Source organism: Gymnoscopelus microlampas (assembly GCF_963454915.1).
Source record: "Gymnoscopelus microlampas genome assembly, chromosome: 3".
Taxonomy (NCBI): Eukaryota; Metazoa; Chordata; class Actinopteri; order Myctophiformes; family Myctophidae; genus Gymnoscopelus; species Gymnoscopelus microlampas.
The window spans coordinates 25839334-25860998 of record NC_139940.1 but is presented as its reverse complement, the minus strand read 5'-3'; the positions used below and the strand labels follow the sequence as shown (position 1 = coordinate 25860998).

General features: G+C 42.7%; 1 pseudogene across 1 annotated transcript; it reads right to left on the bottom strand.

Moving 5' to 3' along the window:
* Nucleotides 1–2686: 2686 nt before the first annotated feature.
* LOC311041790 (actin, cytoplasmic 1-like) lies at nucleotides 2687–15007 on the bottom strand (annotated as a pseudogene). The gene is made up of 4 exons (XR_014602870.1): nucleotides 14776–15007; nucleotides 14325–14572; nucleotides 13788–13975; nucleotides 2687–2885 (listed from the first exon to the last, which is right to left on the bottom strand). The product of XR_014602870.1 is annotated as an actin, cytoplasmic 1-like (transcript).
* Nucleotides 15008–21665: the final 6658 nt, after the last annotated feature.

Sequence of the window (21665 nt, the reverse complement as noted above, 5' to 3'; positions counted from 1 at the left end):
AAATCAAGCAAGTTTATGTATGCATGGATGTATTTGTTGAATGACGGTCGTCCGCGGTGATGAGGAATCTGCAACCCTTCATGCCGCAGGCCCGAGCCGCCATCTTGTTTCCTCCTCTGAGTAACACGAGGTAGGAACAAAGGGCTAGTTAGCCTAGCCTCTGCTGCGCGCTGCTAGTGTAGGCTCGTTAGCTTAGCTAGCTGCGCGTCTCGTGGTTGAAAACAGAGAGGATAGGAAAGTCGTTTCTAGATAAGGGAGTGTTTAGTAGTAAACCGAACTTTAGTACGAAGGTACCCGTGGAGGAACACTTGTAGGTGCTCAAGCTGTGGGTTGTGTTGAAATTTGTAGTAGTAGTCCGTCGCTGTGTTGAAGCTCTGTGCGCAATCGATGTCGCAGAGTGGTGAAAGAGAATGACCAGTGGTGGCGCAAGGGTTTTATACCCTCACCGGTCGGCGGTGAATTGCGTCACACAACCCTTCTCCAATTCTATTGGATACGGGAGTTCATGTGTTTTTGCCCTGTATAATCGCCAGGGGGCGATGATATCCCATAGTAAGTACCTTACGAAAGACGACATAATAACCAAAGTTGCCTTGAGATGGACCTCAGTTGGGAAGAGAAAGAGAGGTAGACCAAAGAACACCTGGCGAAGGACAGTGATGATGGAGCTGAGCGCAGGCCAAAGCACAAGACAGGATTCAGTGGCAATGTATGATTGCGGCCTTATGCCCCAACCGGGACGAAGAGGTAAGTAAAGTAACTAATAACTAGTAACTAAAGTTTTCAAATAATTGTAGTGGAGTAAAAGTACAATATTTGCCTCTGAGATGTAGTGGAGTAGAAGTAAAATTGAAAATACACCAGTAAAGTAAAAGTACCTCAAAATTCAAGTACAATACTTGAGTAAATGTACTTAGCTACTTTACACCACTGCCGGTAGGCTAGCTGGCATTTCCTCAGGTATAGCCTACAACTAATTATCTGGCCTCCTTATAATTAATAATCAGTCAGATAATCCTTATATCCTATTGCATGTGTGTTTCAGCACCACAGAGGTGGAGATCTCTCTCTCACTGTCGCTCTCTGTCTCTGTGTGTGCGCTCTGACGCAGCGCTGCGCCAGTTTGGTGGCACTGTTTACACAGCGTTATCATTCAATGTGGACACTCACAAAATTATCGTTATAGTTGGAGTTATAGTGCGTGGTGTGACCGGCCCTTTAGCTTATGCTGATGTTGGACCAGAAGATAAAGAATGTGGTTCAACCTCACCTTCTGTGTGTGTGTGTGTGTGTGTGTGTGTGTGTGTGTGTGTGTGTGTGTGTGTGTGTGTGTGTGTGTGTGTGTGTGTGTGTGTGTGTGTGTTTGTGTATCTGGCTGGCTGGCTGGCTGGCTGGCTGGCTGGCTGGATGTCTCTCTCTCTCTCTAACACTATTGTTCCTCTGTTTGACTTTTCATATGTTATTTCTGCAGGTAAGATCACCCTTAGTGATCTAAAGCCTTCTTCAACCTGGAGAAATACCTCAGATCAGAGTTAATACACTATTCATTACAGTGTCATCCAATCCAACACAATATTGACCGGTCCTGTACTGTGTGCACTGCATATCAGGGCAGTAAAATAACGCATGATAACCTGCAGATAACTAGCTTGTGATACTTCTTGTGTTTGTCAATACATGTTAGCAATGGGATTCTGGAAAGAAATCCACATCTGCTGCTAAAGCGCCTTTTTTGTTGTGTTTGTATTCAACTTGTAAATATTAACCACATGAACCCTAGCAACCCTATAATGATGTACAAACTCACAACGCATTGCGTTTCAAGCTTGTAGATCTACCATGGTGTAGAGGGAAAAAAGGAGGGGACAAAGTATAGACCCCCTGCGGGATCCAGGGCCCGGTCAACAACTAGGGTTGTTAATGGTGAGTGTTTTGTTTTAGGACATTGACAGTGAAGGTCCAGAGCCGTCAGACTGGGATAAATACGCCTCAGAGGAGTATGAGATACTGGTTGCGGAAGAGACTGCTAATGAACAGCTACATGAGGGGTACAGACATACATACATAACAACAACAACATACAGTACTAACGCACATGCATACAAGACATAACACAGCTACAGTATACAGTATACTTCTCCACGCATAGACTCATTTGCAAGCTTTGAATTTACAATTTAGGTATTTTAGCAGACGCTCTTATTCAGAGCTTCATACAATAAGCAAGGTAAACACATACATCAAATGCAGAGAGACAGTGTAGTGCCTCAGGAAACTACGATCACAGGTAAACCAAGAACGGAAGAACCTAGCATCAGTCTAAACAATATACTATCAAAATGATAATCTGTACATTGAAACTATAGGATAACAGTTAATCAATGAACTTGAATGCAATGATTGTTTGTCTTTTAAATGTAACAGTTTTCATAATACATTATAAATGAAATTGCCAGACACCGACAGTATAACCCTGGCATCCCTATTTTGGGACGTGTATGAAAAGTCTTTGAAAACAATGCGACACGTTGTGAGCTTGTAGATCGGCATTTTTTTTTTTTTACATTATTAGAAAATAAGTAACTCAACCACGACTTAAGTGATCATTATTAACCAAAACAAAAGTATAAGCAGTGCAGAATATAGTACACAGTACACCTTTACTGTATGCTAATCTAGTTTTCTTTTACATGCCATCAACCACATGTCTTTCGATGACGACTATGAATCTGATGAGCTTCAGGTCCCCGGAGACATTGGGAATAAGATTGAAAACTGGTGATTTCCGACCTGTCGGCATGAGATCCTCATCTTCAGACACCCCTGGTCCCCTCCTGGACTCACAGGCAGGAAAAGGAGGGACAGAGGAGTCTCGATTGATCCGACTGGATATGGAGGGGAGGAGAAACAAGGTTGATACAGAGACAGCTACAGCAAAACGGTGCTTGCGTCCGTCTGTCTCGTGACAACACTGAAACAAAAACAAAGACTTGAGTTTCCAATCTATACACACGTACAGCTCCTCACCCCTACCTGAAAGCAGAAAGAGGTGAAGCGTGCACAGTATAAAATCCTCAGTGTTCATTTAACTCTCGAGAGGTTACAAATGTAACCAAATGGTCCCTTCTGGGTCCATTTGGTTTCCAAAAAATGCATAGCTGCCATTGTGAGTTCTCTACTGACAATCATGCCAAAGACAATCATGTGTCCTGTATTTTTATACGTTTACTGTGGATAGACAGAGAGAGACAGACGTGTGGCCCCTGCTCCAAATAAAAAGACAGACAGACAGACATAAATCTAATTGTTGAGTCGCTTGAGTGACATGGTCGTACAACAAAGTGTAAATAAGGCTACAGACTGCCATCGGAAACCTGCAGTCCACTGCCCCGTAATAACAATAAAGAGAGACGGATGAAATAGACAGACACAGGCAGCTAAGCAACCGATGGAAACCTGCAATCTACTGCTGAACAGCATACATGTATTAATGCTTTAACTCATTGAGGAAGTTGTTACTTACTCCTTCATAGATCAGCGCACTCCTGTGGCCACCCCCACACCGCTTCAGTGTCAACACACCGACCTGTGACACATAATGGCTGGGTAACCTTTTCCCTGAGGGAGTTTCAGTTCAGAGAACTGCCCGGGCCGTTCTATTCTTAGAACGATGTTATCAGTGCCACCCTTCTGGAATCCCTATAGCCTCCTTTCCATATGCATGGACTTACCTAGGCCCACCCCACACCGACCACCACAGCAACGGTTTCCACTACAATGAAGTGGGTAAAGTGGTACTAAACTGGTGCCTAAAAAGTACCCACTACTGGGTAGGTCTGAGCTGGGCTCTAGCAGTGACGTATAAGGCTGCTGCTACTGATAGGTCAACGCTGCTTGCTACCGATTGGTCAGAGGAAATCGTCACAACTGTGCGTCAGGATAAATTGTTTGCTCAGCTGCTGCCAGTTTCTCTAGTCTCAGCGTTCACGTGTTTAAAAAATAGCTAAGCTAAGCTACAATCTCGCTTATAGATGGCAGCCCGTAAATCTGGATCATATTGGACTAAAGCTGAGGTAAAGGCCTTTCTGACTTTGTTAAGTGAGGAGAGCATCCAAAGAGAGTTGGACGGAGTGACTCGGAACGAAAAGATCTTTCAGGGCATGCAGGCCGACATGGCCAGATGGGGTTACGTAAAAAACGTTAAGCAAATGAAGGACAAATTTAAAAAAATGAAAATAGATTATCGGATGTCATTATTTGGAAGAATGTTTCAGGGGTGGGGGCACGGTGGCGCAGTCGGTAGCGCTGTCGCCTCACAGCTAGAAGGTCCTGGGTTCGATTCCCGCCAGGGACGCTGTGGGCGCTGGGGGCGTGTTCTCTCCTCCACGTCATCGGCGCCCATACCCTATGTGGGGTTGGCGAAAGGGCCTACTCTGTGTGGAGTTTGCATGTTCTCCCCGTGTCTCCTAGCGGGTGGGGATGAGCCGTACCGTAGTGCAATCTGTGAGGCCAGCGATTGGCTGAGGTTTCTCCAGTCAATGTGGGAGGGATCAGATTAGCATTAGGGTGTGTCCCTGTTTGGACCATTTGCATGTCATTTACACATGACATGGTCAAAAGGTCCTGGGTTCGATCCCGGGCTTGTGCAAGGCCTACTTTACTTTAAACATAACACCAAGCAGTACATATTGTAATCACAAACATCTTAATAGTTTGTTGTACTGTAGACTGACATGGTCTGTAGACCATGTACTGTACGACATGGTCCGATCTACAATCTACACTGTATGACATAATGCTCATACCCCATTCATTAACACAGAGATGTTATTAGACACAAAGCTATCCATGTCAACACGTCTTAATGTTCTAGGAGTCTCAACAGTTATAAGTGACTGCCGTTTGATCTAGCTGAAGAGGCAATTCATTGACCACAGTTTTGCACAACTTTAACATCCCAGATCGATCGAAATATTAATCCACTGTGCTGACTAATACACCATGACATTGGAGTACAAAAACGTTGCATTGTGAATAAGAACGTAATCACATTGTGGTTGCACTGTAATGCAACCATGTGCTATAAAGATGTAATCACAGGGCTACCTGCTTGATGTACTATAATTAAAAGTGCATTCAGGTCTATGAATTGAGTGCTAACATTTTATGTAAACATATAACAGGACAACGGTGAAACAGTAAGCACAGCGCTGCAGGGACTCGAACCCTGTTCCCAGCAGAAACCAGGAGTACCTACTACCAGTGCTTTTTTGCCATGTTCACACCATGCCCTTATTTGCATGAAAATGTATGAAAAGATATGAATGACCTGGCTTTACCCACACAGCTTTCCTTTAGTAAAGCTGTAATCACACTATACAATAGCATAGTGATTCTCAGATTTGATCTAGTATAAAAAATCAGCTAGCCACTATAAACCCTATATACATCATCTATTTGAAAATAGCCGATCTACAAGCTCACAACCCCTCACAGGTGGTTAAATGTCTGAAAATACCCATGAACATGAATGCAATATATCAATAGAAAAAAAATCATGTGTAAACAAAAAACATGAATTAAGAAAACACTGATGATAGTGAAAATCTGAAAGACACGTTTTGTTTAATGACTATATACTGTGTACAGATTAACGTGACGTTTGGACAAAATCTGTAGGAGTGCTGTCAATTTTTTTTTTTTGCAAAAAGCGGCCTCCTGGTGGCGCTATAACAGGCCCATGTGTTTCGCTGCGATCATGCCAACGGTCCTGGAGATTAGCTGGGCACACACAGACGGACGGACACCCACACGGACGGACGGACAGGGTGCAAAACATACTCTCTGGCGGAGACAATAATATGAACGCATATCCCCTATCACAGTGGTTCTCAAACCTTTTCATTTCAGATACAGTAATTTGGTTAGAATCAACATATCTGCAATGCATATTGTCTAAAACAGTCAATCACTCATTTGATTTCTCACCATTTCCTCTGCTGTATCATTTGGCCTATAATCCATGTTACACATCGTCGCCTTGCTAAACTAATGGCTTATGTCATTTTTTAAAACGTTTTTCAGGAAGAAAAAAAAACTGATCCAAAACAAAACTATATGATATTTCTTAATCATTTCACCCAAAATGTTTATAACAAATTATGACTATTTAAATAGAAATAACACTGTCTGTCAGTTATGTAACATAATAGATTTAAATAGGTTTAAATCGGACTTAGGCCAAAAGAAAAAAAATGGCCGAAATAAGTAAATAATTTGGCCTCACAAAACCATGTGACTTAGGCCAAAAAAAAGGCCTATTTTGTCCTAAGTCACACTAGGGAGTTAGGCCATTATACTAAAAGGGGAGTGAACAGCATGATCCTTTTCAATTAGGAGATAGGCGATTTTACCAGAGGTGGCCAGTGTCATGAGGAGCTGACTTAGGCAAAAATATAATTTTCCTCAAAAAATTACTTAGGCCATTAGTTTAGCAAGGTGACGACATTATAGCCACTTTAAACCTTTTATCACCTGGTTGAAAATAGCCGATCTACAAGCTTGTAGATTGGCTATTTTCAAAAAATCTTCAAATGGTCAAAAACATATTCATTTAGAGTCCTTGACATGAAAAGGTCGGAGAACCACTGCAACAGCACACAGGATGAACATGTATTGAACAGCTTTCTGCCTGTCTCTGTCAGTCCAAAGCCAATAGGCCTGCTGCCTGCATATCATTTAATATCTAAAATAATATGAACACATACCAGGGGATATCACAGTGGTTCTCTAAGAAGATGGATTTCCACTGCAGCTTTAGCACCACACTGTCATGTTAAATAACTGTACTGATGAACATGAAACTACATGAAAAATGTGTTAATATCTATAGCATACATGGGCAATTGGCGGCCCGGGGCCACATGCGGTCTGCAGGTTAATATCGGAATACTGATATATTATTGATTTCAGCTGTTTACAATTACAAACATGCAAACATGACGCGCTTTAATTACTTCAGTCTATATTAGTAGCTTAATGACTGGTATTAAAATACTATTTTCTTTTTTATGTCCAATGTATTTGTATTTAAGTTCATAAAGTTGACATAAGTATAAATAAATGCATTTGGAATTCAATAAAAATGTTACTTTTCAGGATTCCAATTCAAAAGTAGCCGATCTACAAGCTCAAAACGTGTTGCGGTGCGACACGTTTTGAGCTTGTAGATCGGCTACTTTTGCTACTTTAGTTTGACATAGAATGGCGAAGTACAGCACTCATTTACCGAAAAAAGTTAAAATACGGAGATAAGAGGTGTCTGCCTGACAGTATATGCAATGTGGCCCTCTGGAGTGAGTGTGGAAATATAGTGGCCCCCTACATTATCAAAGTTGCCCATCCATGATCTATAGCATCAAAATCAGCACGCTACTATAGACCCTATATACATCAGCTATTTGAAAATAGCCAATCTACAAGCTTGTAGATCGGTTATTTAAAAACATTAATGAAGTGAAAAGTGAAAGTGGAATATTTGCATAAATAACTGTCTCAAATATGAACACACAGTATCCCCTGTCACAGTGGTTCTCAAACCTTTTAATTTCAAGGACCCCCAGTTTGATATGCATTAGACCACGGACCCCCATTTGATAACATTTTCTATATCTGGGACCACAATCTATACTATAAAATCCTAACTGAGAGTGTACAAATGGAACCAAATGTGTTAACTAATTGAGTGATAACATTTTATGTAAACATATAACATGACAACGGTGAAACAGTAAGCACAGCGCTGCAGGGACTCGAACCCTGTTCCCAGCAGAAACCAGGAGTACCTACTACCAGTGCTTTTTTGCCATGTTCACACCATGCCCTTACTTGCATGAAAATGTATGAAAAGATATGAACAACCTGGCTTTACCCACACGGCTTTCCTTTAGTAAAGCTGTAATCACACTATACAATAGCATAGTGATTCTCAGATTTTATATAGTATAAAAAATAAATAGACCCCTCAGGGGTCCTTAAGGGGATTCCTGGGGGTCTACAGAAAAATGTGTTAATACAACATCAAAATAAGCAATAAACCCTATAATCAAATGCATATTAATTTGGGGGTCCTTAAACGTTTGTGAACTACTGTAATAGCACACACGTATTGGATGAACATTTTATTCACATAAACAGCTTTGAGTCTCTCTCTGTCCAAAGCCTCAACTCTATTACACTAGTTGGGAGCATAATGAACACACAACATCCACAGTCATGTAGACTATACATAAAGGCCTACACATAATTAAATATCTCAAATAATATGAACGCATAGTATGCCCTATCACAGTGGTTGTCAAACCTTTTAATTTCAAGGACCACAATCTATACTATAAAATCCTAACTCTAAAGGTTGTTACACACCGGGGCGATTTTTTCGTGCGAATATTGCGTTTTTTTTTTAAACCTTATAAAGTCAATGGCTCCGTACATGGAGCGAAAAAGCGAAAAAGCGACGCGAAAAAGCGTCTTTTAATTATTCGGAACGAGTCCGAATTTTGCGTATATTCGCTATATTCGCCGGTGTGTAACAACCTTAAGAGTGTATAAATGGACCCTCATGGGTCCATTTGGTTCCATTTGTACACCCTCTCTTTGAGAACCACTGCCGTATCATATTATTAAAATAACTGTACTGATGAACTGTACTGGGGTCCCCAGAAAAATAGACATAGTAGACATAAATAAACAGCTCAGATACAGTGATTAGAATCAACATCTACAATACATTACAGTCAATCACTAATTTGATTTCTCCTCATTTAGCATTTGGGTTGTATAAAATCATGCATGTTACACTGAGCAGTTTACAAACCCACACACCCCAGATGGAGGTAAACATGTGTTGACCAACACACCTTGACTCATGACCACAAAACATTAAACTGTCATGTTAAATAACAGTACAAAAACGGAGCTCTTTCCCTCAAACTGCTATATAATAAACAAAGCTAAACATATTTTAAATAATATGAAATATAAAATCGAGGCTGGTGATCAGTGATGTTCTGTGAATAATGATATGTGTCTAGCATGGACTGTTTGTTAGCTTTAAAGGTGTAGTGAAATGAAAAATATGTTTTTCACACTTTTAGAGCATATCCGTGGTCATCATATGGGCATACCTAACAATAGATGCCAAAAAAAATGAAAAAAACCCATTTTTGTGTATTTTTACATCTAAAGTCCCTAAAAAGCCAATCTTAATTACTTCCTGTAAACGAAAACGTGCTGCGTGATGACATCACTCAGCCTTCATGAATATAAATGAATCTTGATTACATGCACCTGTTTGATTCCCATAGCTGCACGTTCTTCAAACACAGCTGATTTTAATTACAGAGATACTCCGTTTTGAATCTCATTGAAGATGAGTGTATTACTCATTTTAAACTTCATCTGCACACTAAAATATGTATCTGAAAACATTATAGGTTAGAAATAAGCCAGGTAGTAGCAAACGTGCTTCACTGGCCGTCTCTCTCTCACTTGTAAACAAACACTAGCCGTGTTGCACACGGCTGAAGTGATTGAGATCCAACGTCCCATAGCCTGAAGGGATGGGACCTTCTGATTGGTTTAGAGTCGTTGAGCCGACATTTCAGGCTGAACCTTCAAAATAAAATGACCGAAAATGTCACTTCAGTGCGTCTTTAAGCAGCTTTCAGCCCACTGTAAACCCTACATCAGCTATTTGAAAATAGCCCTTAAGCTACAGGTTACAGACAGCCCAGTACACACTTATAACATCCCAGATTGAGCTAATAATGAATCCACTGTGTTCAGCAACTCACCAGGTTATCTGAGCATACATTTGTTTGCTTTACCATGTTATAAACTGTCCCATAGAGCCTTTAAACCCCTCTTTAAATAAACGATGCTAACATTTTGTTAGCATCTCCTCCTTTCAACAAAGACCCTTTTAAAATCATATTCAATAAAAAAAAATCTGGTCTTCCTTAGGGACTAAGGGATATATAATGATCAATGATTATGTCCTATTAGCACAATTGGAGACATTAAACATCTGTTTACAAGGCACCTTACCTGTCTTCTTCTGCTGATGCTGCTGTCTGACATAAGCTCTCACCAATGCTTGCAGCCAGGTCTGCTTGCCTTTATTATGTCCCCCAAGCTTTATTTGAAAATAGCAGATCTACAAGCTCACAATCCGTCATGATGTGACACGTTGTGCGCTTGTAGATCTGCTATTTTCAAATTGACTATGTATACAGTGGGTTTAAAAGGGCTCACACCCAGTCACTCGTTTCTCTCACAGAACCTGGCAACGCTGGCTGTGACAGGAGTCTGTGACAGAGATGTAAAAATCCACGCCTTGATGTCATCAAAACCATATAAAACATCAAATATAAACGTTGTTGGGTCCCAACCAGCACAAAGAGACCATCCGTGGGGGCTCCTGTGGCCCATATAGTCACTTCTTTTGGGCTTGGTTTTCCCAGACCTTGTTGCTCGATTCTCTCGCAGAGTCTGGCAACTCTGGCTGCTCAAGGCTGTGGAAGAGATGTCCAAATCCAGGCCTTAACGTCATCAAAAACATATAAAACATAAAATCGAAATGTTATTGGGTCCTAACCAGCACCAAGGGACCATCATTGTTTGGTGGTGGGGGTCTATAATGAATTAAAAAGCTTAGAGTGTTCCTGTCCATCTAAATGTAAACAAAGATGGCTGCCATTGAGAAACTCAGAGAGAGTGAAGGGGGCGGGGACAGGCAAACAAGAGAAGTTTTCAGGAAGGTGGGGGCCTCTGGAGACTGGAGAGTGAATGGAGGTCTATGAGGGGGGCGACTGGAGACAAGGGGCCCCCCCTGACTTCTGGAGACCGACTGGAGACATGGCTGGAGACTGTCTCCAGTCACTTGCACCTCTGTAGACTCAAGCCCTGCGGCCGGGGGTCAGTCGTACCGTCGTGCTTTCCGTCCTGCGAAGCCATTGGCCGAGCCCTGTCACGTGATCAAATCGGGGAGGGTCCCTCATTTGCATGTCTCTTGCATATTTGCATCTGCTTTGCATGTCTAGTAGCCATGTGTTCCTGTTATGCCATGTGATTTGCATGTCTAGTAGCCATTTGTTTCGGTTATGCCACGGGTCGCGGGTTCGATCCCGGGCTCCGTCAACCAACAATGAACAACTCTCAGACAACTGTAGCTGATCTGAAAACACAGCCTCTTTGCTAGCGGCTCTTTGGTAGTGGCTCGCATCCAGTTTAAAACCCTGGTGCTAGCCTATAGGGCAGTGAAAGGAACAGCTCCTTCTTACCTCCGGGTCATGGTCGATGCTTACACCCCTGCCCGACCACTTCGGTCGGCCACCTCGGGGCGACTGATTGCCTCGTCGCTCAAGGGTCCTGATGGGACTGATGTCAGGACAGCGGAGTCACTGCCCATCTTTCGCCGCAGGCTGAAAACCCACCTCTTCAGGAAACACTACCCTTCCTCTTCGCCTTGCCTAGTTGTTAACTAGTTGTACGAACTCTTGTTTTATTGGATCTTGTTTATTCGATACACTTCTTTGTTTTAGCTCTTGCTCATTTGATTTTCCTATTTTGTCTCATCGGTTTATGAAAGTAGGTAGCTGATATATTGCACTTTTACTTTAGCGCTAGGTATACTCTTGGTTGCTTGTTTTAGAAGAGAATGCACTTAATGCTTCTGGTGATTAGTAGTTTCGTTCCCTACCTATGTTGAATGCACTTATTGTAAGTCGCTTTGGATAAAAGCGTCTGCTAAATGACTGTAATGTAATGTATAACATAAACATACAACAGGACAAAGGTGAGAGAGTCAGCAGGGCACAGCGCTGCAGGGAGTTGCACCCTGGATCCAGCATAAGCTAGAAGTACTTCCTACCAGTGCTTGTTTGCTTTGTGACACCACCATGTCCTTACTTGCATGTGAATACAGAAAATATTAAAAAGGCCTGAATAACGTGTGTTGCAGTGGCTTGATAAAGAACCAATACAGCTCTCCTTCATACTGATATGATTGACCTGTAATCACAGTAGAAAATAGCACAGTGATTCTCAGATTGGGGTCAGGGGACCCCCAGGGGTCCTTAAGGGGGTCCCCAGGAATATGTTAATATAGCATCTAAATCAGCAAGCCGCTATAAACCCTATCAGTTATTTGAAATAGACGATCCACAAGCTTGCAGATCGGCTATCTAAAGAAGACAATTAAGTGAACATTTTGCCGCAGCAAGACAGAATACATGTGTGTGAATAAGAGGAACCCAAGGGGAACTAGAAAAAGTGCTCCTCCGAGCACAGGTCTCCGCCAGGTCAGGTAGGTTATTTTGGCATCCTGGTGGCGCTATAATAGGCCAATGTGAAAAGGGTGCCATTTCTTCCTAGGCCATGCACGGCAATCAGACGCTGCGTTCATGATTTGCGGCATTTTGTTCAAAACAAGCCACTACTGCAAACTTTAGATGTTAATCTTAGCCAATCAGGATGGAATATGAAAAATTAAACAGATCTGTCTTGATCACATGACTATAGAGAGATATAAACAAATGTATTTTATATAAGTCGGCCTCTTGGTGGCGCTATAAAAGGCAGATGTGAAGAATGCAGGGCAAAGGTTTTTCCTTGGCCTCTAGGGAGTGTGTATGCAGAGTTTTATACAGTGTGCAGTTATAGGTAAAAACACGAATCGGCCTGTGTTAGCGCTTTTTAAAATGTTTTAAGTGGCATTTCTTCCTCGGCATAGTGGGAATGTGCGTGCATAGTTTCAGGGAAATTGCATGCTGTGATCATGATTCGAGGCATTTTGTTCAAAACTGAGCACTCCTGCAAACTTTGGAAGCCATTTTTAGCCAATCAGGATGGAATATGAAAAATCTGAAAGACCCGTTTTGTTTAATGACTATAGAGATACTGTGTACCGATTTACCTGACGTTTGGACAGAATCTGTAGGAGTACTGTCAAAAAGCGGCCTCCTGGTGGCGCTATAACAGGCCCATGTGAACAATTTGGGGCAGAGGTTCTGAATTGAATCTATACTTTAAAATCCTAACTCTAAGAGTGTTTAAATGGAACCAAATGGACCCGTGAGGGTCCATTTGGTTCCATTTGTACACCCTCTGTTTGAGAACCACTGCCCTATCATGTACACTAAACAAGAGCATAGCAGCCTAGACATAAATAAATATCTCAGATACAGTAATTTGGTTAGAATCAAGATGCATATTGTCTAAAACACTCATTTGATTTCTCACCATGTCCTCTGCTGTAGCATTTGGCCTATAATCCATGTTACACATTTTAGCCACTCCTTTCATCACCTGGTTGAAAATAGCCGATCTACAAGCTTGTAGATTGGCTATTTGCACACAGGATGAACATGTATTGAACAGCTTTCTGTCTCTGTCAGTCCAAAGCCAATAGGCCTGCACATAATGTAATATCTCAAATAATATGAACACACACCAGGGAAGTGGTTCTCTAAGAGATGGATTTCAACTGCAGCTTTAGCACCACACTGTCATGTTAAATAACTTTACTGATTAACTGTACAGGGTCCCCAGAAAAATGTGTTAATATCTATAGCATCAAAATCAGCAAGCCACATATACCCTATATACATCAGCCATTTGAAAATAGCCAATCTACAAGCTTGTAGATCGGCTATTTTCGCTGACCAACATGCGTCCATAGAAGACATGCTGGCTGCTATGGAATCCAAATTACTGAAATTAGTGACTCACCGAGGAATGAGGGCTGGAAGAGGGCCTCTGGGCAACGGAACCTCTCGTTGCCGATGGTGATGACCTGTCCGTCGGGCAGCTCGTAGCTCTTCTCCAGGGAGGAAGACGAGGACGCGGTGCCCATTTCCTGCTCAAAGTCCAGTGCACAGTTTCTCCTTGATGTCACGCACGATCTCACGCTCGGCTGTTGGGCAGAAGAGGAGAATGAGATTAGTTAACAGAAGGCAATAATTCATATTCTTTAACAACTTGGAATGCCAGCATGCATATTGTGTGGGAACTTAAGCCAAAAATAGCAGATCTATAGCTATTTTTGCCCAAGAGATTTTGGGTAGAAAGTACAGAGCCAGCTCATGTCCTGTTTACCAAGTCTAAAGGGATTAAGTGGTTTAAGTTTGCTTGTGGTGTAAACCGCCGACAGGATGTTGAGGGGTTTTACACCTCTAGCAACAATATAACACTATAAAAGCCTTCTCTAGCTGGTTGCAATGTGTGGCTGAGGGTTTGGCTGGTTTCAAGGTGTTTTTGCCAACCTGTGGTGGTGAAGCTGTAGCCCCTCTCGGTGAGGATCTTCATGAGGTAGTCTGTGAGGTCGCGTACAGCCAGGTTCAACCTGACGATGGCATGGGGCAGAGCGTAGCCCTCGTACATGGGCACAGTGTGGGTCACGCCGTCACCGGAGTCCATGACGATACCGGTGGTACGACCAAGAGGCGTACAGAGACAACACGGCCTGGATGGCCACGTACATGGCGGGGGTGTTGAAGGTCTCGAACATGATCTGAATGAAGAGAGGGTTGGGTGGGTTAGATGATGAGTCACTTCTGTTATCACAAAGAATGAATATTGCTCTAGTTCAGTGGTTCTCAAACCAGCCAGACTAAGTCGGTTATTGTTTTTTCTAAATGTCGGGTTTCGAAAAAAAATCTCGTTCACAACCCAGCCCCACATCTTCCTGCAAGTCCCCAGTTTTTGTTTTCTTACCTGGGTCATCTTCTCCCTGTTGGCCTTGGGGTTGAGGGGGGTTGAGCAGGACGGGGTGCTCCTCGGGGGCCACACGCAGCTCGTTGTAGAAGGTGTGATGCCAGATCTTCTCCATGTCGTCCCAGTTGGTGACGATGCCGTGCTCGATGGGGTACTTCAGGGTCAGGATGCCTCTCTTGCTCTGGGCCTCGTCGCCCAGGTAGCTGTCCTTCTGGCCCATGCCCACCATCACACCCTGGAGAGGAAGAAGAAACACAAAGGTTAACAAACAGCAGGGGGGGGGGGAGAAACACCTAATCTCCATATTTTCACTTTTGTAAATTAATGCCCTACTTGAGCATGCTACAGCGTCACAAAAGTGGCATATCTGCAAGCTTTTTGCCATTTTTGAATCCTGAAAACCAATGTACTTAACATGCAAGCTTGTAGATTGGCTAATTTAACATACAGGACAAAGGTGAGACAGTCAGCAGGGTACAGCACCCAGGGGTCCTTAAGGGGGTTCCTGGGGGTCTCCAGAAAAATGTGTCATTATAACATCAAAATCATCAATAAACCCTATAGTAAAATGCATATTAATTTGGGGGTCCTTCACATGAAAACGTTTGAGAACTACTGTAATGGCACACGTATTGGATGAACATTTTATTCACATAAACAGCTTTGAGTCTCTCTCTGTCCAAAGCCTCAACTCTATTACACTATTTGGGAGCATAATGCACACACAACATCCACAATCATGTAGACTATACATAAAGGCCTACACATAACTAAATGTACATAATTAAAAAGACATAATTGAACAGCTTTCTGTCTCTGTCAGTCCAAAGCCAATAGGCCTGCACATAATGTAATATCTCAAATAATATGAACACACACCAGGGAAGTGGTTCTCTCCACTTCATCAAAATCAGCAAGCCACACCAGCAAGCCACACCAGCCATTTGAAAATAGCCAATCTACAAGCTTGTAGATCGGCTATTTAAAAACATGAAGTGAACGTTTTGGAATATTTGCATACGTTCTGTCTCATAAATAGGAACACACAGTATCCCCTGTCAGTGGTTCTCAAACCTTTTAATTTCAAGGACCCCCAGTTTGAAATGCATTAGACCCCCATTTGATAACATTTTCTATCTCTGGGACCTCCATCTATATTATAAAATCCTATCTCTCAAGAGTGTACAAATGGAACCAAATGGACCCCTGAGGGTCCATTTGATTCCATTTGTACACCCTCAGTGCCCTATAATGTACAATAAACAAGAGCATATGGGCCTAGACATACATAAACAGATCAGATACAGTGATTAGAATCAACATTCTGGACTGTTTGTTAGATTTTATCAGCTTTCAGCCCACTATAATAAAGCCTGCCCTGCATCAGCTATATTAAAATAGCCCTTAAACTGCAGGTTACATACAGCCAAAAACACACTTATAACATCCCAGATTGATCTCATAATGAATCCACTGTAAATCCACCAACTCACCAGGTTATCTGAGCACACAATCGTTTGCTTTAGCGTGTTATAAACTGTCCCCTAGAGCCATTAAACCCCTCTTTAAATAGACGCTAATGCTAACGCGCTAATCTCGCTAGCATCTCCTCCTTTCAACAAATAAGCTACCTTAAACTAAGCTAAATATATTTAAAATCATATTAAATACAAAATCGTCTTCCTTAGGGACTAGGGAGTATATGCTGATCAATGATTATGTCCTATTAGCACAATTGGAGGCATTAAAACGTCTGTTTACAACGTTAGCACAACATTGTAAACAGTAGGTTTAAAAGGCCAGGCGCTCGTTTCTCTCCCAAACCTGGCAACGCCGATGTAAAAATCCACGGCTTGATGTCATCAAAAGCATATTACACATATAAAACATCAAATCTGAGCGTTATTGGGTCCCAACCAGCACAAAGAGACCATCCGTTGGGGCTCGTGTGGCCCATATAGTCCATATAGTAGCTTCTTTTGGGCTTTGTTTTCCCAGACCGGGTCGCTCGATTCTCTCCCACAGTCTGGCAACCGCGGGCCGAGAGAAAGACGTCCAAACCCAGGCCTTAACGTCATCAAAAACACATAAAACATAGAACGGAACGTTATTGGGTCCCGACCGGCACCGAGGGACCCTCGGTGTTTGGTCGCGGGGGTCTGTAACGAATTAAAAAGCGCAGAGCCTCCCTGTCCGTCTAAAGGTAAACAAAGATGGCGGCCGTCGAGAGACCGAGAGAGCCTCGGAGGGGGCGGGGATAGTCAAAGGGAGGGGGCGGGGACAGGCTCTTACCGTCGCCCCCACCCTACCCGTCCCAACGCATGGAAGTCAACGGGGAGCGACTGTGGAACGACTGTACAAAGTTTGCACGACGGTAAACTCGATCCCTGCGGCCAGTTAATACCCTCACAAAAACATGTAGTAATCCTGGTCACTATACTGCCTCCCCCTGGTCAGCCGGGGCGCCTGATGGAGGAGAAGGGAACTGGTTGGAATAACGTGTTCCTTCCACGCGCTATGTCCAACCAGGGAAACTCCCCCCTGTCGGGTGATAAGAAGCGGCCTGCTTGCTCCTCATGCATTGAAGGAGGCATGAGCTTCAGCTTGGGCTCTCCCTAGGCTGGCAGAGGGTAGGTAGTGCCCAGGATTACATAGGCAATTGGCACTGGGTGAAAAAATGTGGGTTACAAAATCGTGGGATAAAAATTATAGAAAAAAAAAAAAAAAGAATGTTTCAGGGGAACCAGAATGTTCCGTCCATTCATGTCGATGTGGTCTGCTCTCTCCGGTACAGTGAGAGGAGGGGGTGTATATAGGCTCTGTGTATATAGGCTCATTATGAAACATATCAAACTCTCTGGCAGAGTTGTGTCCACACAAACATTTCCATGTGACGTGCGGATGTTCACATACAGCTTACTGGTGGTGTTGGCTTGTGAATTAGTTCTTAATTCATACTCCATCGCAAGCGACACAGTCGTGCGATGGAGTATGAATTAAGCTTTAATTATACCATACATAGAGAACCCGGCTCTGGTTTCCATCCATTAAAGACGCACTGCAGTGACATTTTCGGTCATTTTATTTTGAAGGTTCAGTCTAAAACGTCGGCTCAACCGACTCTAAACCAATCAGAAGGTCCCATCCCTTCAGGCTATGGGACGTTGGATCTCAATCACTTCAGCCGTGGGCAACATGGCTAGTGTTTGTTTACAAGTGAGAGAGAGACGGCCAGTGAAGCACGTTTGCTACTACCTGGCTTATTTCTAACCTATAATGTTTTCAGATACATATTTTAGTGTGCAGATGAAGTTTAAAATGAGTAATACACTCATCTTCAATGAGATTCAAAACGGAGTAGCTCTGTAATTGAAATCAGCTGTGTTTGAAGAACGTGCAGCTATGGGAATCAAACAGGTGCATGTAATCAAGATTCATTTATATTCATGAAGGCTGCGTTATGTCATCACGCAGCACGTTTTAGTTTACAGGAAGTAATTAAGATTGGCTTTTTAGGGACTTTAGATATAAAAATACACAAAAATGTTTTTTTTTTCATTTTTTTGGGCATCTATTGTTAGGTGTGCCCATATGATGACCACGGATATGCTCTAAAAGTGTGAAAAACATATTTTTCATTTCACTACACCTTTAAACACAGCAACACTGCTGTGCTAACACTTTTCATGCCTAATTTATGCTCCATCTACGATGGTGTCGCACCCCGGAATTAGCCGATCTTCGGCCATTTCTGGCTTCGTTGTATGACAGAAGTACATATAAATCGGGTTTCATGGTGAACACTAGTAATTGTGAGCAATTCATTTAGTAGATGGTAGTAGCCAGTAAATAACGTTTTGCGCTGTGTCTGGGTGAAAGGTTTAAATTATCACAAGAGTGTGTGTGCATATGTGTGTATTTTAAACACAATGATGACATTATCAGCAGTGCGGAGCGCAATCCTCTGGAGGACTGATCTGAGGCCAGCCAACTAACAATCGTATGATTTTGAGAGGCATCTCTTATTTGCTGCGGTTGACACGTGCACGTGGACGCGCACGCACACGCACACACTCTGATGGAGACAAGTCCATCCAGACATTTCTGAAGTTGAACGGTTGAAGAAGATGGCGCGTCTTCTATCTGGCTATGCAATGTGCCCTGGGGTTGACTCGCTCAGCACTGGGGAGAGGAGAGAAGCCATGATGGTGTCGACCCCAGCCAGAGGCACTCTGGACAACTAGAGGACTTTTATTTTGAAACATTTTGTCCAGTGACAGGGGATAGACTTTTACTTTGATGTACTTCCCCCTTGCAGGGTAGACTTCAGTAGGTTCAGATGTGTTATTGTATTGGCATGGCGTTTTCTTCTTTCTTTCATTCGTTAATAATTTCTTAATTTCTTTCTTTCTTTCTCTATTTTGTTCTTTTATTTCTTCATTTCTTTTCTCTATATTTACCATCTGTTTTTTTGCTTCTCTTCTTTCCCACTTTGTTTTCTTTGAACCCGAGTTGAAAATAAAAGTGTTTTCAGGAACACAATTCTCATTGGGAGTCCTTGATCTCTTGGTTACATGATGTCACCAGCACCAGACCCACTCACCCTCTCTCTCTCACACACACGCACACGCACACACACACACACACACACACACACACACACACACACACACACACACACACACACACACACACACACACACACACACACACACACACACACACACACACACACCTACCTACACACACCTATACACACAGGTTGTATTACTATATTTGGGAGAATATATTTTAGGATGGCAATTTTCTAAATGCCATTTTTACCTTTCTTTTTGGCCATTTTTAACCCGAACCTGGAAGTCAAAGTTATACTTGGTGCGCTGGTGTTGGTGTCACACACCAAAAATAGCAGATCTACAAGTGATCTACACTGTGTGATGCATTGTAAGCTTGTAGATCACCTATTTTTGGTGCGTGACACTGGTGTGCAATTAAGTATAAATCAGCCATCAAATATTTTTTGAGTCCTTGTGAGGACCATTGTCCAAACAATGTCTACTTCTCAAATTCTACTATAGCCTACTTGTGGGGACATTTGGCCCTCACTAGTAGAGTACAAGTACACACACACACACACACACACACACACACACACATATGTTACTGTGTTTGTTTAGTTGCCTGGGTTCCCTGTCATCATTACATACTGTCCTCCGTTCTCTACACTGGCTCCCCGTTGCGGGTCGCATCCAGTTTAAGACCCTGGTGCTAGCCTATAGGGCAGTGAAAGGAACAGCTCCTTCTTACCTCCAGGCTATGGTCGAGGCTTACACCCCTGCCCGACCACCTCGGTCTGCCGCCTCGGGCGACTGGTTGCCTCGTCACTCAGTGGTCCCTCTGGCCGATCTACACGGTCACAGCTTTTCTCTGTTCTGGCCCCACAGTGGTGGAATGAACTCCCCACTGATGTCAGGACAGCAGAACCACTGCCCATCTTTCGCCGCAGGCTGAAAACCCACCTCTTCAGGAAACACTACCCTGACCCTTCATCTTAGCCTTGCATACTTGTTGTCAATTAGTATTACGAGCTCTTGTTTTATTTGATACACTTAATTATTTTAGCTCTGGCTCATTTGATTTTCCTATTTGTCTCATCTGTTTAAGAAAGTTGGTAGCTGATATATACTTTTTTACCTTAGCGCTAGGTATACTCTTAGTCACGTGTTTTAGAAGGGAATGGACTTAAGACTTCTGGTGACTAGTTTCTTTGCCTACCTATGTTGAATGCACTTATTGTACGTGTCTGCTAAATGATTGTAATGTCATGTCCTGCCATAGAAATATATGCCAGCCTTCACCTCACTAACTCTTCATGGTGCCAGTATCTCTGTCGCCTAGAGAATGTTCTCTGTGACCACCTGTTGAATTCTAAAGTGACTTTACTCTAAACTTAATTTAACTACCGGAGCCCATAATTTAGTGTCTGTCTGTCTGTCTGTCTGTCTGTCTGTCTGTCTGCGTGCGTGCGTGTGTGCGTGTGATATTGGAATAAAATGAATAAAATCAGCTGCTAATTTAAAAAATCACACCCAGTGTGAAGTGGGCGGTGTGTGGTCATCACAACATGACTCACTTTAAAAAAAGGATAAATCACTTTTTTTAAAAGTCCATACTGCTATTCATAGGGCTTCACATGTGTCATGTGTTTCGCTAGCCAATCACAGTCCTGAATTTGCAAAGTCAGACAATCACATTACAGTTAGTGGTGATGACACTAGCTGTAATGTGATTGGCTGACTTTGCAAAAGTATCGATTTGCATTAACAAATGTTTTGGTCAGTGTCCAAAACTCACTTATAGGGGGCGGCTACACCGCCCCAAAAATCACACCCAGTGTGAAGTGGGCGGTGTTTGGTCATCACAACATGACTCACTTAAAAAAAAAGGTTCAATTAATTTTAACATATTGCTATTCATAGGGCTATTCACTGGCCAATCACGGTGCAGGATTGGTCAGTGTCCAAAACTCACTTATAGGGGGCGGCTACACCGCCCCAAAAATCACTGGTTTGTGTAATAATGTATTATTTACTTATTTTGATGACGTCATCACGCAAAGACATCACGTCATCATCACAACCATGTAACTGTCCTTCAAAATGACTTAGGCACAAATGTGATTTACCAAGGAATCAATCTGCTTTCTTACAACTTCCTCTTGTAAATTGTTTATCAGCACTATCAGAACCAGATTCGTGTTGGTGAGCGAAATGTTTCACTGGGTGGTACATCTGAATGGAAGAGAAAATAATTTATTCCATCTTGCTGTGGTAGTTGGACACGAGGTCTACTGCTTTGAAGGAGAAAGTAGGAATGATCGGACTGACGTG